General features: G+C 35.3%; 2 long non-coding RNA genes across 2 annotated transcripts; one reads left to right on the forward strand and one right to left on the reverse strand.

Annotated features, from left to right (window-relative positions):
* The first annotated feature begins 1,848 nt into the window (after positions 1 to 1,848).
* LOC129738573 (uncharacterized) lies at positions 1,849 to 2,429 on the forward strand. Its single transcript, XR_008735556.1, has 2 exons — positions 1,849 to 2,180; positions 2,238 to 2,429. It is a non-coding gene; the product is annotated as an uncharacterized LOC129738573 (long non-coding RNA).
* A 1,776-nt stretch (positions 2,430 to 4,205) lies between these two features.
* On the reverse strand, positions 4,206 to 5,512 carry LOC129738572 (uncharacterized). The gene is made up of 3 exons (XR_008735555.1): positions 5,291 to 5,512; positions 5,139 to 5,219; positions 4,206 to 5,076 (listed from the first exon to the last, which is right to left on the reverse strand). It is a non-coding gene; the product is annotated as an uncharacterized LOC129738572 (long non-coding RNA).
* Positions 5,513 to 16,018: the final 10,506 nt, after the last annotated feature.

Consider the following 16,018-nt stretch of genomic DNA (forward strand, 5'->3'; position numbering starts at 1 on the left):
CCAAATTGAAAACTGAAATTTCAGGTTAATTTTTTAATGAATCTATAAGATTCAGATTTATAGATTCCAAATTACATTAAAACTTGGGTTTCAGATTATATTTCATATTATTCAGATTCAGGTTTCTAAGTTCATATTCTTTAGTATTTGGTATCAAAAGTTTGGTTTTTGGAAATAGAATATTTATGCTAAATGGAAATTGAGTTTAATATGAAGTCTCAAATGTCTCCAAAAGCACCTTGACCTTTATTGCTACCAAACATTTTAAAAGTATTGTGGTTTTATGAAACTAGGTTTTTAATACATCCAAACATCATTGTGCATGATAAACCCTCTAGCAGTTCTATTTGAGATTACTTCATTAAATTTTGCCTTTAAAATTATTTTATACACTATTTTAAAACTTCCTTTTTTCTTGAAATATTAATAAATATATGCAATTGTTTTGTCTCAATACGGTGTATAAGCGAACATACATTTATGTTAAATAGGTTTATCATAAGCTTCGAAAGTTTATCTTAAATATTAGAGCACGGCAAGGATTTTGTTTCTTTGCCGTTCTCTAATATTTAAAAAATCAAATAAAAAATATTTACTGAATATATTCTTCCTGAACTATTTTTTTTTCTAAGGCTAAAAATCGAAAAAAAAATTTAAATTTTTGATCTAAAATTAATTGAAACTTGTTTTTTTTAATAAATTGAACAAATCAAATCGTGAAAAAGTTGCAGTTTTATTGAAATTGATGTACAACTGTGCTTGATAGCAATCAGTCTATATTTTTTTTCAAAGTAAATAATTCAATAAAACTGTTTTAAAAGAATTGATCATACTATCTAAATGACTTATTTATAAAAAGTCACTAAGATTTTAAACTGCTAATTACTAATACATACGCAAGAATGAGAATTTCGAACCTAAAAAATCATGTTGTTTTTATGGATTGACAGTTCGCTGAAGTTCATCCAAAATGATTTTTCCCCAACGAACATACATACATAGGTGATGCAAATCAGATCGATTTCATGCAGAATTATTCATACTTGTTTTGAAATTTTAAGAGTAAACGCATTTTGATTTATCTGCTTACTTTTTTATTTTATGTTTACAAATAGCCCAAGCATTCTTATCAACAAAAAAGTTACTTTTTTGTTTGTTTTTCATCGAACTTATTTTAAACATAAATATAGCTTGCACCTTTCTTTGCATTTTATTGGTTTTGGCCGTATATTCATTCGAAAGATGAATAACAAGAGGAAAAACAAAACAACCAAAACATTCTTAAGCGCTTCCCGCATGCTAAAAAACCATATCTCAAACAGTTTATACAATACATCAACGGCTTCAGTAAAAGTGATTCTATTTGTAAACGTAGCTTTTCTTCTAAACTATATACTTCGCCAACGATAAGAATAAAATATGTACGATTATGTGAAAACGTGATGATATCTGGAAAGGTGATAGAATGATATAACGATTTCCTTCAACTTTTCTTCAATCATAAAAACCGAACTTGAACCGTTACACATACCGTTCATCCCTTCTGTCATTCACGTCAAAATTAACGAAACGCCCGGTCAGAGATGCCAGATGGTTTTGTACAAAATCAGTACACATTTACAAAAGTTTTAATTTTTTTTACTATCATCATACTAAACGAGGTTATCTTTTTGATTTACAAGATGCTTTTAACAATTGTTAACGCTTCAAGTAAGGGTCTGAAAGGGTAAGGGTAGAAAGAATGTTTCTTTACGAACCCATGAACTTAATTTTGATTTTAATTCATTGCATGATAAAAAAAACAACAAGCAATTACAAATTTGGTGTGTAGGCTTGCATACATGCTAACAGGCGACACTGAAACATCAAAGTTTTAAAACTTTTTTATTCTCACATTTTAATCTCATATTGGTACAATTTTAAAAAGTCGGTCTAGTCGGCACCACTGCCGACCACTGGAAGAAGAACACAAAAAAAACAACAACTCCTTGTTCAAAAAGTTCAGCGATTGCGAGTCCAGCCGATGCGGGAAACAATTTTAATCTGTGTGGCCGGACAATAGTGTTATAGCGGCCGAAACGTCGGAGGCATAATGGATTTCTTCGTAAAAAAGTCAGCCTCCAGCAGACAGTGCAATCGAGACTGTTTTGGGAAAACTTCTCGAACTACTAGAAAATTCTGTAAGTAATAATAGTTTTAATATTTAAAATTTCGATTGACAATAAAATTAATTTCAGCTTCCCTGCACATTCATCACTCGGGCAATGGTGGTTTCCCTGCATCCAGTAGGGCTGAACATGCAATACCAACCTTCCGCTCTACCGACTGGGGATGATTGTCCACCAGAATTAATAGACTTCAGGACATCGTCCACTTTATTTTTTCATCATAATGTAAGTAATAAAACTAAATAAAGTGAAAAATTTGAATCTATTTAATTCTATTGAATTCTCACATCCGAAAATCCCCACAAATATTTACATCTATTTCTATGTGTGGGTGAGGACTGTCATTCATGTACGGTTCTGGGTAACGTTGAATGAACGCATTGTAAATAGTTTGATGATTGGTAAACATCATTCTTTAACATTAAAGAAGCTTTAAGGTTATCATCTCTTAGCAGTTTAACGATATAATATAATAGTTTTTTAAACGGTTGCGTTATATGAGGCACCATAAACAAAACAGTTTTATTAACCGTACCCGAACTGTTTATTAGCGTTTTATTAACCGTACCCGAACTGTTCCTAGGACAGTGTCTCCATATAGAAGTTTTAATAGTTTTAAACAGTAACATAACTTAACGCCATATTCAACAGACCGTCGTTTTGGAATTCAAGATAAGTGCAATGTTTTTTATGGTTTCAAATATCATTTTCTAAACGTTTATTTACGCTGTTTCTAATCGTTTTATAACTATTACAGGAATTGTAATGTTACAATATTTTCGTATTCGGGTTCAAGTCGGTCTGCATTTTCGCGTTTTGTTTTGCGTTCTTGGAACCGTCCGGACAGAAACCAATCCTTGCCTAGTACATCTTTCCAGCCCTCTGAGCCCGTTCCCTCCACAACAAATCCGGTCAAACATTTAACGCCGACGGAAGTTCCATCGTTTTAGTGCAATAATAAGGTGATCTCCGCGCGGTTAATCATTTGGTCAACAAGTGTAACAGCGCGAATCTCCCTCCAGGCAAGCTTAGGACAAGTGGAACCCCGGTGCTGCCCCCAGATAGTAAAGTAACAGTGGACAAAGATGCGGATAAGGCTGATTGAAAAGCGGGCTGTTCTGGAGCACTCTAGTCCAGAGCTAACTCTCCTGACTCAAATCGTTTCGAGTGCCAATGATGCTAATATCGGGCCACGCAGCAGAATAGCTTCGAGGAAATGCCTTGGTAATTTAGAACGGCAAACAAATGTACGTTAGTTAGATTTGTATTAATAAAGTGTATGAAAAAATATAATTTTGTGGAGCTAAATCCGAAATCTCATTTCTCTGTGTTTACAAGAAAAAATAATGAAAATAAATTTTGTTCCTGAAATCATTTTCCAAGCATCATTAAACATACCAGCCGGAGGGAAAGAAGTTCAACACTTCTAGATCTGTCCTGCCTTCATCTAGGAAAATAAGGCCTTTCTGTGTTAAAATAAACCCAAGCAACATTTTAAACTCTGAATGGTTTTATAAAAAAAAATAGTTGTTGTATAAGGGATTTATAAAGTATTGTTTGCTTTGTAACGTAATTTATAAGGAACTCTATATGATTGCCCTTTAAGATAGCTTAAAAACCACTATAGAATCTTTTTATAGAACTCCTGTCAAATTTTGTGTTGGTTTTATAACCATTAATTTTTTTGGTTCAGAAGAGCGCTAAAAAGCAATTATTAAACCTCTCTAGAAAACCAACCTTGAAGAAAACAACAACAAAGAATGTTTTATAACCTTTAATTTTTTTGGTTTAGTAGAGCACTACAAAGCAATTATAAAACCTCTCTAGAAAACCAACAAAGAATGACAGTCCAAATCCGATCGAAATGTCAAAATGTGTATGAACAAAACCCAACAACAAAATGTGTATGTGTGGCATCGTCTCAAATGTTTACCACCAAATGGAGTATTTGACTAAATATTTTCCCCCCGATGAAGGAAGAAGCTGTTTCGGGAGACAATTGAGATCGAGTTTTCCCAAGCAAAAAAAACTACTCGAATGTCAAAAAGCACATGAAAAAAAGAAAAGAAAACTTGACTCATTTATGAACAAATTTAATTAAGATTCTTCTTTCTGGTGGAAAAAATTAAAAGTAAGCTTTTTGTTGGAAAAGTAATCATTTCATTTTAAAAATCATATCATTTTATAGTTAAATATTTCGCACATTCATGGGCGGATGTAGGCTATCGAACGGGATCCCCCGAGCTTGATAATATTGAGCTGCTAGATATGCATTGCTTGCAAGATTCCTGAAACATCATCATCGTTTTGGAGAAAGTGTCATTCCTGGAAAGCAGATTAGCCGGAATGTGATTCTAAGCACATCCGATCACAACCGGACAGAACAATGAATGTGTCTAGTTAGAATACAGCAAGAAGTGGGCCCGAGACAGATGAGGGTAGAATATTTGTGACGACATGGGTAGTAGCCGTTTCCCGTAGAAGCCCCATTATTTTATGTAATGGTTCGGTAGCAGAGAATTCATACAACAATTTAGAAGTTTTACTCTTCATTATTTAGTTATTTAAATAATTTCACAATCTACAAGTTTCAAAATATAAATGAAATCCAAAACGACAAATATATTTTTTAAATATTTTCTTCGTCCGGCATCCCTCTATAACTCTTTCGTTTTAATCTACTATCCGGCTCTGATTCGGAAAGCGTAGAAACATCGTTTGATTCAGCTCCAGGGCAATGCTCGGCTTTTAATTGGTCTCGTGATCCAGGGTTTGATAACCGTTACTGCAGCAAAATGCATTTCACAGAACCTGCTAATGCAATGTTTTTGGGCGACTTCCGAAAATGAATTTTCCCACAATGTACTTCCGGCCAGTTTATGGTAGTTCACTTTCTGGCAGCCAAATTCTGAAATAAATAAATTACGTATGTTGTTGGTTATTTAATATACATCATACAATCACATTTACCTTTAAATTGAAAAGCGATGAGACACATTTTGTTCTGGTTCCAGTCAACAACTTGTGGTTGAAAAATCTGTCCGTGAGCCGCTGAAAAGCACCGAAAATTGACTCGAGTGATTAATCTGCTAGTCAGACACGGGATTCAAAGGATTTCCTACTGTTTTTGTCAATCCTGCCGGTCGTCTTCGAGCAAAAACAGAACAAGGAAAACGAACGGAATCACAATTAAATTATCTTTGTTTTTGTTTGTTTTGGTTGCACTGAAGTAAAAACATTTATGATGATCTGTGGAAATGACTTTTAGTTTTATAAGGGTTAAAACTGATGTTCGTATAAGACAAGTTGTTCCTAAAATAACATTTTTCCAGAACAATATGATTCATAGCTGATTTCTTCAAGGCAAAGAGTTGTTTTCAATGAATCGCCATTTTTGAATGCAATTATGAAAATTTAAATCAAGGCTTCTTAGAATCTAATAATGAATAGTATTATTTGCAACTAGTTTAGCTATTTTAATTGTATATTCTATCAAATATTGACAAAGCGAACAAGACTGACTTTGCTAAATAAATTTTCATTACAAATTATTCCAATAAAAATTTCATAAAATGTTTTATTTCGAAAAATTACTTGAGCGCGTGGATTATTTATCATTTTTTTCAAAAAATAATCGATAAAATTTAAAGCGCAACATATTTATTCATAAAGTGACCGAAAAAAACGATTGTGATATTTCAAATATACTAATAGGTTATTTTGAAGTGTTAGTGGAAAAAGAAAATCTTTTCATTAGATTTTAATTGGGATTATTTTGTTTTAATAAATTCTTTTTCAAAACCATTTTTTTTAAAGAGAAAATTTCACGAATTTTTTGTTCAGTGCAAAAAGAGTTGATTATCTAGAACAAGCTGTTAGCAAAACCCTTGTGAGTCCATAGGGTTGTATAAGGTACTTAGGATGAGCACTTCAGAACCTCCTGTAGGTAGGCCTTTTTACACTTATACGCGTTTTATAGATGTTTTAATGGAGTTTATATAGCTAAACGTTGTTTTATAACGAAGTTTAGAAGTGTTCTTCCAGTTTTTTATAAAACTTAAATTGTTGCTTGGGAAAGGGTTCAGTTTCTTCAAAAACATTAACCCAATTGTACAAGACATGAAATCAAATGATTTTAAAATTGCTGTTTTTCTCAATGGTTTTCAAATTTGGACCTTTTCACACTTGTTTTGCGAAAATTAAAATCATCATTCGTTTTTATTCATATAATTCAGCTGCTTTCTGCCCTGTTTTTTACCGAGTCACCTGCGAAATAGGATACGACTTCAAAAGTCACTTGGCACCGACTTGAGTCACGCCATTCGCCTCTGAGAATACGGTGACAGTCGATACGTGTTCATTTGAAGTCACCTAAATTCATCCAAGTCACGGCATTCGCCTGCTGGAATACGGTGACTATTAAAAACCGAGTCACTTCACGTCACTCGCCTCGCAGAATAAGCCCCAATAGCCTTGGTTTTGTACCCAGTCGCCAGCAAACAAAGCACCACGTTGTTGGTTTGATAGAGTGGTTCAAGTTGATTGAGTGGTTCAATAATTTTTTTCCCAAAAAATTTTCTTGGGTTTTTTTTTTGCTTTGATTTTCTTCTTTATTTCTTCATTGAGTTGTTGTTATTTTACATTGCAATTTTTTTTTTATATTTATTAATTTATATTATATATATATATTTTTTTTATTCAATTATTTTTTTTTATTTTATTTTTTTTTATAATAATTATTTTTAAATTGCGGTTGAATCTCCTCCTGAGCCCATTAGTTCGGAATATCACCGACTTATGGATGACGACGGCGAGACGGGCAAAGATCCCCCTTCACGGGAGGATATTTCTGAGGAAACTGATTCCGAAGAAACAGTAGAAAACCATCCGATGTACCTCACGGATACGGAAGATGATCCTACTCCCCCCCCCAAAGACCCTTTTCTCACAAATGCCCTTTGTGTTTGGCAATTCCACACCATCATCAACCCCTCAAGCAAACCCCCCCGTTGAAAAAAATAATGAGTTGCCTCAAGCTGCCCCTCGCCGTCGGGTTTACCAGCCTGAATCGACGGGACCTTGGGTAGTCTACATCCGGTCCAAAACTAATGGGAAATCACCCAATGTGATTTCAATCGCCCGGGACCTTGATCGATCTTACCCTTCCGTAATCAGCTACCAGCCGATGAGACCGCACAAGATGCGCATTGTTGTTGGTAGCCTGAAGGAAGCAAATGCCATTGCTTGTGACCCGAAGTTTACGATCGAATACCGTGTTTACGTTCCCGCTCGTGACGTGGAAATCGACGGAGTGGTAACCGAAGAGGGTTTGACCGTCGATGATCTTGTGAAGTCCGGGGTTGGCCGATTCAAAGACCCCGGTCTTCCCACGGTCAAGGTGCTGGACGCTCGGCAGCTAAACTCAGCTCATGACGAGGGGGAAAAACGAACATTTTCCCTGTCGAACTCCTATCGTGTTACCTTTTCCGGCACTGCACTTCCTGATTTCGTTGCGATCGGGAAGGTTCGTCTACCTGTGAGACTTTATGTGCCTTCGGTCATGTTCTGCCAGAATTGCAAGCAGTTGGATCATACGGCCGCCTACTGTTGCAATCAGGCACGCTGCTCTAAGTGCGGGGAGAAGCATGCGGAAGCTTCGTGTGAAATACAAGCAGTAAGCAAGTGTTTGTATTGCACAGGCGAGGAATCTCATGCTCTCTCGGCGTGTCCGAAGTACATATCGCGCCGGGAAAAAATCAAGACTTCTTTAAAAACCCGCTCTAAGAAATCATATAGAGACATGCTGATGAAGTCTTTGCCAATCGTCTCAGAGAACCAGTTTGGCCTTCTAAGTGAGTATGAATCCGAAGGGGAGGATCCATGTGAAGGAACATCAGCTGGGCCATTTGTTAAAAAAAATGTTTCACAGGCTCCAAAAAGGAAACGCACAACTAACACACAACCCCGATCAGCTGCCAGCAAAGTTAATAAAACAAAAAATCCTCAAAGTGGAAATAGTTATTCTACCCCTCCTATTCAGAGACCTCCGGGTTTTAATCCGTCCCCGAAGGTCTTCCCTCCACTTTCTGGTAAGTCAAAACCCCAGACTTTCCTTCAGAATTCAGGACCATCTCAGTAGCAAACAGGAATGCAACAATTCCCAGAGAAACTGCATCTGACCCATCGTCGAACAGTTTGCCCAGCTTTTCATCTGATGGTAAGATGAAATTTTCGGAAATTGTTGCGTTCATCTTGGACTTTTTCAGTGTACCAGCAGGTTGGAGGACTATGATTAATATGTTTGTACCTCTTTTGAGAGAAGTCTTGAAAAAGAAAGCTTGTACTATGACCCTCATCGCAGAAGCAATTTCTTTTGATGAATAACTCGTCCACTGAGGTAAGAGAAATTGTTTCTGTATTGCAATGGAACTGCAGAAGTATTTTACCAAAATTAGACTCCTTTAAAGTATTGGTACACAATTTGAATTGTGATGTGTTCGCCTTATGCGAAACTTGGCTCTCTCCAAACACTGATTTCAACTTCCATAGCCACAATATTATTCGCCTGGATCGAGATGGGCAAAGAGGGGGTGGCGTTCTTTTGGGGATCAAGAAATGCCACTCTTTCTATCGTATTCCACTACAACCATCTCCAGGTATTGAAGTCGTCAGTTGCCAAGCTAGAATTAAAGGCCAAGACCTTTGCCTAGCCTCGGTATATATTCCGCCAAATTCAAGCGTGAGCCGGAACCAATTGGCGAATATTGTTTCTCTTCTTCCAGAACCCCGGTTAGTTCTGGGAGATTTCAACTCCCATGGCGTGGGCTGGGGTAGCTCACGTGATGATGATCGTGCTAACATTATTTATGAGCTGTGCGACGACTTCAATATGACTGTCTTAAACAATGGGGAAGTGACTCGAATTAATGGATCCCAATCACAGCATAGTATTTTAGACCTTTCTTTAGCTTCTTCCTCTCTGAGCTTGGATTGTACGTGGAAGGTAATCCAAGACCCTCAGGGAAGCGATCATTTGCCTATCAATATTTCTATCACCAGTGGTCGTAGTCCACCCGAAGAGATCAATATTCCTTATGACCTCACAAAGAATATAGATTGGAAAAAGTATGCATCAGGTGTCATTGAAGCCATCGACTCAACGGAAGAACTGCCTCCGGAGGCAGAGTACAGCTTTATGTCCGGGACAATTGTGGACTGTGCAATCGGGGCACAGGTCAGACGGAATGACAATTCGACGATACAGAAACGGCCTCCCACTCCGTGGTGGGATGGAGACTGCTCACGCGCACGAGGAGAAAAATGCAAGGCGTTTGTTGAGTTTCGCAGAACTGGATTGCCAGAGAAGTTCCAACGTTACTTGTCCTTGGAACGCAAGTTCAAGAACTTGATCAGGGGCAAGAAACGTGGGTACTGGCGGCGATTCGTAGATGGGTTATCTCGAGAAACGTCACTGCACACGCTTTGGAGAACAGCTCGAAACATGCGAAATCATACACCTTCGAACGAAAGTGAGGAAAGCTCGAGTCGTTGGCTGACACAGTTCGCGAAAAAGGTCTGTCCAGACGCAGTACCAGCTCAGAAAAACTATCGGGATACAGAGAATAGTTCCGAAACGGAGGATCAATTCTCGATGGTCGAACTTTCACTTGCGCTCTGGTCATGTAACAATTCAGCTCCCGGACTGGACAGAATCAAATTCAACTTGTTGAAGAATCTGCCAGATACCGCTAAGAAACGCTTGTTGAATTTATTCAATAAATGTTTAGAGATGAACATTGTTCCGCATGAATGGAGACAGGTGAAAGTTATCGCCATCCAAAAACCGGGAAAACCAGTTTCTGATTACAATTCGTATAGGCCGATCGCAATGCTCTCGTGTCTCCGGAAATTGCTCGAAAAAATGATTCTCTTTCGGCTGGATAAATGGGTTGAATCAAACAATCTCTTGTCAAGTACACAATTTGGATTCCGCAGAGGAAAGAGTACGAACGACTGTCTAGCATTACTTTCATCAGACATTCAATTGGCGTTTGCCCAAAAAGAGCAGATGGGGGCAGTATTTCTGGACATCAAAGGGGCATTCGATTCGGTGTCCATAGAAGTACTATCTAGTAATCTTAACTCTTGCGGACTTTCACCAATTTTGAACAATTTTCTATACAACCTGTTTGTAGTAACCGCGACCGTCCACCGATAAGTTGGAATACAGAATGAAGTTGATGCATCTCATCAGATTTCACGCACACTTTCTAATCCCAATCATCAGTAAATATATCTAACAATCATTGATGACTCCACATGCACGGAGGGTAATGCAATAACTTTATTTTCATTATTGCCATAGTACCAAACTTTTGGTTATATTCTTATTAAGAATATTTCTACAAAATCTTTTGATTTATTATCTTATTATTATTCATTTTACAATCCTAGACTATAACCACCACATTCGCCTCCGCCTATACTCTAACTAAATTTTCCATTTTGCACTTTTTTTTGCTTTAAATATATATTATAAAAATATACATCCTCCATAGTTTTAAAACTTGCGAAAAAAATTTAAACATTTCTGACAATCAACATTAGCAATGAAATATTCACATCAAAATAGGTATCTTCTGAAATATTCATTTCCCAATTTTTTTACTTGTTCTTTTGCTAACTGTAAATTGAATACCAGTATGCGGCGCTAAATTGCACATGTTGCTTATTGTATATATTTAAAAAAAAAAAAATCTCATCTCATTCAGCCACCTTTTCTCCCTCAATTATGTTATCTTCTTAATTTTTCTCTTTTCTGCTAATTTTCTTTAATTCTTGTTATAATCTATTAAAATTCATTTTTTTTCATTGAGGAATCTTTTAATCTTCTTCTCAGCTCAGCTTTTATCTCGTCGTTATGCACAATTTTACTTTTAACCTCACCTCATCTCTCAAATGTTATAATCTTCTCCTTTTCTAATCTCTCAAGCTGCTCATTTATTTTTGTTTCATCTTTGTATCACTTTCGCAACTTTTATATTCTCCTCCTTTAAGCTTTTCTTTTCCCATTTCCAACCAATATCATTTTCTCATCTTCTCAACGTTTTTCATTTCTTTTATCATTTTCTCCTTATCTTCTCTGCTGCCTATATATCCTTCATTTGTCTTATTCTATTATATTTTTTTAAAATATTTTTTCTTATTCTCATTTACTTTCTCATCTAGAAGGATCATCTTCTCATTTTCTCTTTCTTTTATTACCCCAATTTTTAGCTTGTCTTTTTTAATATATTTTTTTCAAATTCTCTTTTTACTTCCACTCCTTTTTTTCAAATCTAATTTGAATTTAATTTATCGTTTGAAGTCAAGTATAGATCTTAGAATCTTCTTTCTGTCATGTTTAGCTATTTTACTTCTTCCGATATCTGTTCTTTTGTTTTCAACTAATAATAGTCATTTATTATACGTTTCTCATTTTGCGTCATTTATACCTTTTCTTTTTCATACCTTTTCATCGTATCTCATATTTAGTTTTTCTTATCTATTTGAATATTTTTTTCATCATTCTTTTTATTTGATTTTCACGATTGAAATGTCTTTTATTTTTATCTCCCAGCTTCTGGTCATTTCTCCCATCTTTTCCCTTTAAGTTTTTTTTTACTTCCTTCTTCTCTTTAATTTTATTTTTTAGTTTTTCTTCTCATTTTTTTTATAACACTTTAAAAAAACCCTAGACCAGATCTATCACCTCTATCACCTCTCAATATTGTCATTCTATTTCATTCTATTCCACAGTTACAAACTTTGCATTCCCTCTCATAACTTAATCATAATCCGATTCACGTCACTCCAGTTTTACACTTATCCCTTCATGATCTCATATTACATCTTCCTCTGTTCTTTTTCCTTTCTCATTTTCGTTTCTATTTTTTTTCATTATATTCCTTTTTCATCTCCTCACATTTTTTCCTATCATTTTGTCCTTTTATCATTACTTTTTCATTTCTAAATTTTATTAATTGTTCTGTTTTTCTCTCATCTCTTCATTTCATGTTTTTTTTTCCATAATATTATAAATTCATCTTCTCATCATTGCATCAGCTTAAGCTTAGCGCATCTTTTAAGTTCTTATTTTCTCAGCTTTTCTCTTATCACTTCCAACCCAATTTTATTTTTGCATCTCCTTATCGTTTCTCGTTATTCATCATCTTCTCCTCATAACATTTCATCAGCTTCTTATATTCTGTTCATTTTATTGCATTTTTTTTCATGTTCGCATTTTTTCAAGTCTCAAATTATCATCTACTCATTTTATCTCCCTCTTATTATCCTATTTCAAATCCTTATAATCCTAGTTTCAAACTTTTACCTGGTATTTATAATCACATCTTTTTATTTTTTTAAATTTACGCTCTATTATTCCACATCTAATTTCAACTTTATTTGTTGTTTGATGCAAAGAATAGATATTACTGTCTCTTTTTTTTCATCTTCAGCTATCTTGTTCCCTTCAATCTTCTCTTCTCGTTTTGTTTCAATGTTATCATAATAAAATAAATACACTTTCCATTTTTCGTAATTTTAACCAATTTAATTTTCTTATTTCCTCATAGTTTTTCATGTTTCATCATCTTCCCTTCATAATATTGTCAGCTTTTTTCTTCTGTTCATCTTCTTGTTTTTTTTTCTTATCTCTCACCGTTACCTTCCCATTTACTCTTTTCCCTTTATTTCAAATTTACACGTAACGTAACTCTTAATTTTTTATTCTTGTTTTTATCTTGCCGTTTTATTTTGCTATTCTCTTTTCGCATCTATTTTTGATTTTATTTATCATTAATTGACAATGTCAAAGACAGATCTTATTTTTGTATTTGTCTCATCTTCTTACTTTTCCCTCTTCTATTATGAAATGTATCATTATTTTTTTTGGCTTTTAATAATCTTTTATGTCTTTTAATGAAAAACCTTCTCCTTTTCAAATATTTCCTTGTTCTTTCTCTTCTCATTTTTACTTCTTTTCATTTCAATTGTCTTCTGTTTTGAGCCTTCTTCTTTTTTTTTATTCGCTTTTCAATCTTTTCTTCTCGATTTTTATATCAATTTCAGGGCCTAGACCACATCTTTAACCGGAAATATCCATACTTAACCTCTCACACGTTGTCATTCGCTTTCTTTCTTTTCATTCGTTCATTTCATTAGTTCTATCCTATTCAGTAACAATTTTTGCTTTTTATTTCGTAACTCAATAATAGTCTAAATTATGTTTTCTCACATAAACCGAATTGAACTTGACCTCTGGCAAGTTTTTTTTGTTCAACATGTTATCATCTTTGACCTTTCGCATGAATCGAACTGAACTTGTCCTGTCGCAAGTTGTCTTTTGGTTGCTTTTTTTTTTTAATGTTATCATCTTCCATTTCATCTCATAACATCATAATCCGATTCATGACCTCTCACATGAATGGAACTGAACTTGACCTGTCGCAAGTTGTCTTTTGATTGCTTTCTGTTCAATACGTTATCATCTTCCATTTCATCTCATAACTTTATCATAATTCGATTCATGACCTCTCGCATGAATCGAACTGAACTTGACCTGTTGCAAGTTGTCTTTTGATAGTTGTCTAATGAATTTTTTATCATCTTTGCATTTCATCTCATAACTCAATCATAATCCGATTCATGACCTCTCGCATGAACCGAACTGAACTTGACCTGTCGCAAGTTGTCTTTTGATTGGTGTCTTTTGTTTTTTTATTATCATCTTTGCATTTCATCTCATAAATCAATCATAATCCGATTCATGACCTTTCGCATGAATCGAACTGAACTTGACCTGTCGCAAGTTGCCTTTTGATTGCTTTCTGTTCAATAAGTTATTTTCTTCCATTTCATCTCATAACTCAACCATAATTCGATTCATGACCTCTCGCATGAATCAAACTGAACTTGACCTGTCGCAAGTTGTCTTATGATTGCTTTCTATTTAATACGTTATCATCCTCCATTTTATCTCATAACTTAATCAGAATCCGATTCATGATCTCTCGCATGAATCGAACCGAACTTGACCTCGCGCAAGTTGTCCTTTGATTGCTTTTCATACAACATGTTATCATCTTTTTATAAATTAAATAAAATGCTGCAACTTTGTTGTTTTCTAGTTTTTTTTACTTATAATTCACGAATTGAACGAAATGAAAATCATTGTTGGAAAAAATATTCAAGAGCGTTTTTCAATTCATTGCTGAGTTAAAATTTTATTGAGAACATTGACATCAATACATATATAAAAACTTAAACATCAATCATGTTTCGTTTGCAGTGTGATAAGATATCAGCTGATTTGATTTACTTACCAGATCAATTTATGAATTTTCTTGAATTTTTTTTTTGCACAATTAATTATACGTCGACGCCCACCAACTGCAAAGTAAACCACGTTCCTAAATTAGGAATAAAACAAAGTCACCAAGAGCACTCAAATTGCTGCGAACGCAACACGCACCCCTGATCTCAAAATAAAATCGATTTTAAAAGAACGATCAGTAATAAAAGATTTTTTTTTTCTTCCGAGCGTTTATGCCACACAACTTTCAATCCGAGATCTGTATAGGATATATTCCCTTCTTACCAACTTTTTATCGGCACCTTTGCGTTCCAATATTTTTGCCAGATGAAGATTACAAGTTCCATCGTTTTGGAAAACGAACAAAAACCTAACATCTAGCATCACTGCCTCGAAAATCAATCAACAGAACCGGTACTGCATCAAACGTATGATGACCCACACACACATATTAAAGCTGTCCTTTGCGCGTCCTGAACAGAATCGAGTAAACGAGCATCCATCTCATGTTTACGCATAATTGTTAAATCACTTACCCTCATTGTTCTCCGATGGATCCCCTCCGACGAGTACATCAACCGCTGTTGCATGCTCAAATCTTACCTCCACCGCCTCACAGCGAGGGAAATCCAAACGGCTTACTGCACCTGAAAGACTAAAACAATCGTGTTGCACCGCTCAACGTCCATCGACCGGGGAGGGCAGCTCCTCAGCTGGAACAGCCCAGACACAACGCACAGTAACGCATGAAAATTTCGAAGGTTCGCCAAAGTTTCACTGTCAATCCGAAGCACACGCTCGGCCATATTGAACCATTAATGCTTGAAAAATAACCATAATGGCAGTTTTGTGGGTTAAGTCGTTTTATGAGTTTTCAGTGAAAACTCATAAAATGAGATTCCGGGGAGAACTTAGATTATGGTTATTTTTCAAGCATGGTAAAAAAAGTGAAAATGAGATAAATTCAGGGAAAAATGATACGAATTAATGAGGAACAACAAGAATCAATCGGAGTTTCATCAATAGAACCTTTATTTTAAAATATATTGATCGATGTGAAACAATTATGAATCCGATCTTTGTAATTTAATTTTCCTCTTCCTCTTATGAGACCATTTCCGGATGATGCACTGTATGCCTCGTCTGGGGTGATTGCGGGGCACCCGTTTCTGCTCCTACAGATTTTCACTGGAAGCTCCTGATCCGGATCCATGTGAAGCAGCCTGTGATCCGTCTTTGTCCTGTTTGAGAAAGAAAAAAAAAGTTAGTGGCACGGGGGATTTGGAGGATGTTCGAAAGTAATTTTATCAATTTTATTCAGTCTAGCAGATACTTACAAGCTTTTAATCAGATTATTCCCCTGAAGTTAGAAAAATCGCTAAAACATTCAGTAGATTCGACGCACAGCAGTAAAAATCAAACAATTGTTATCTGCGCGTCAAAAAATGGCAACTGTTTTTCTTATATATTACGGTTGAAATTTAACCATTTTCAA

This window comes from Uranotaenia lowii, chromosome 1, assembly GCF_029784155.1.
Source record: "Uranotaenia lowii strain MFRU-FL chromosome 1, ASM2978415v1, whole genome shotgun sequence".
Classification (NCBI taxonomy): domain Eukaryota; kingdom Metazoa; phylum Arthropoda; class Insecta; order Diptera; family Culicidae; genus Uranotaenia; species Uranotaenia lowii.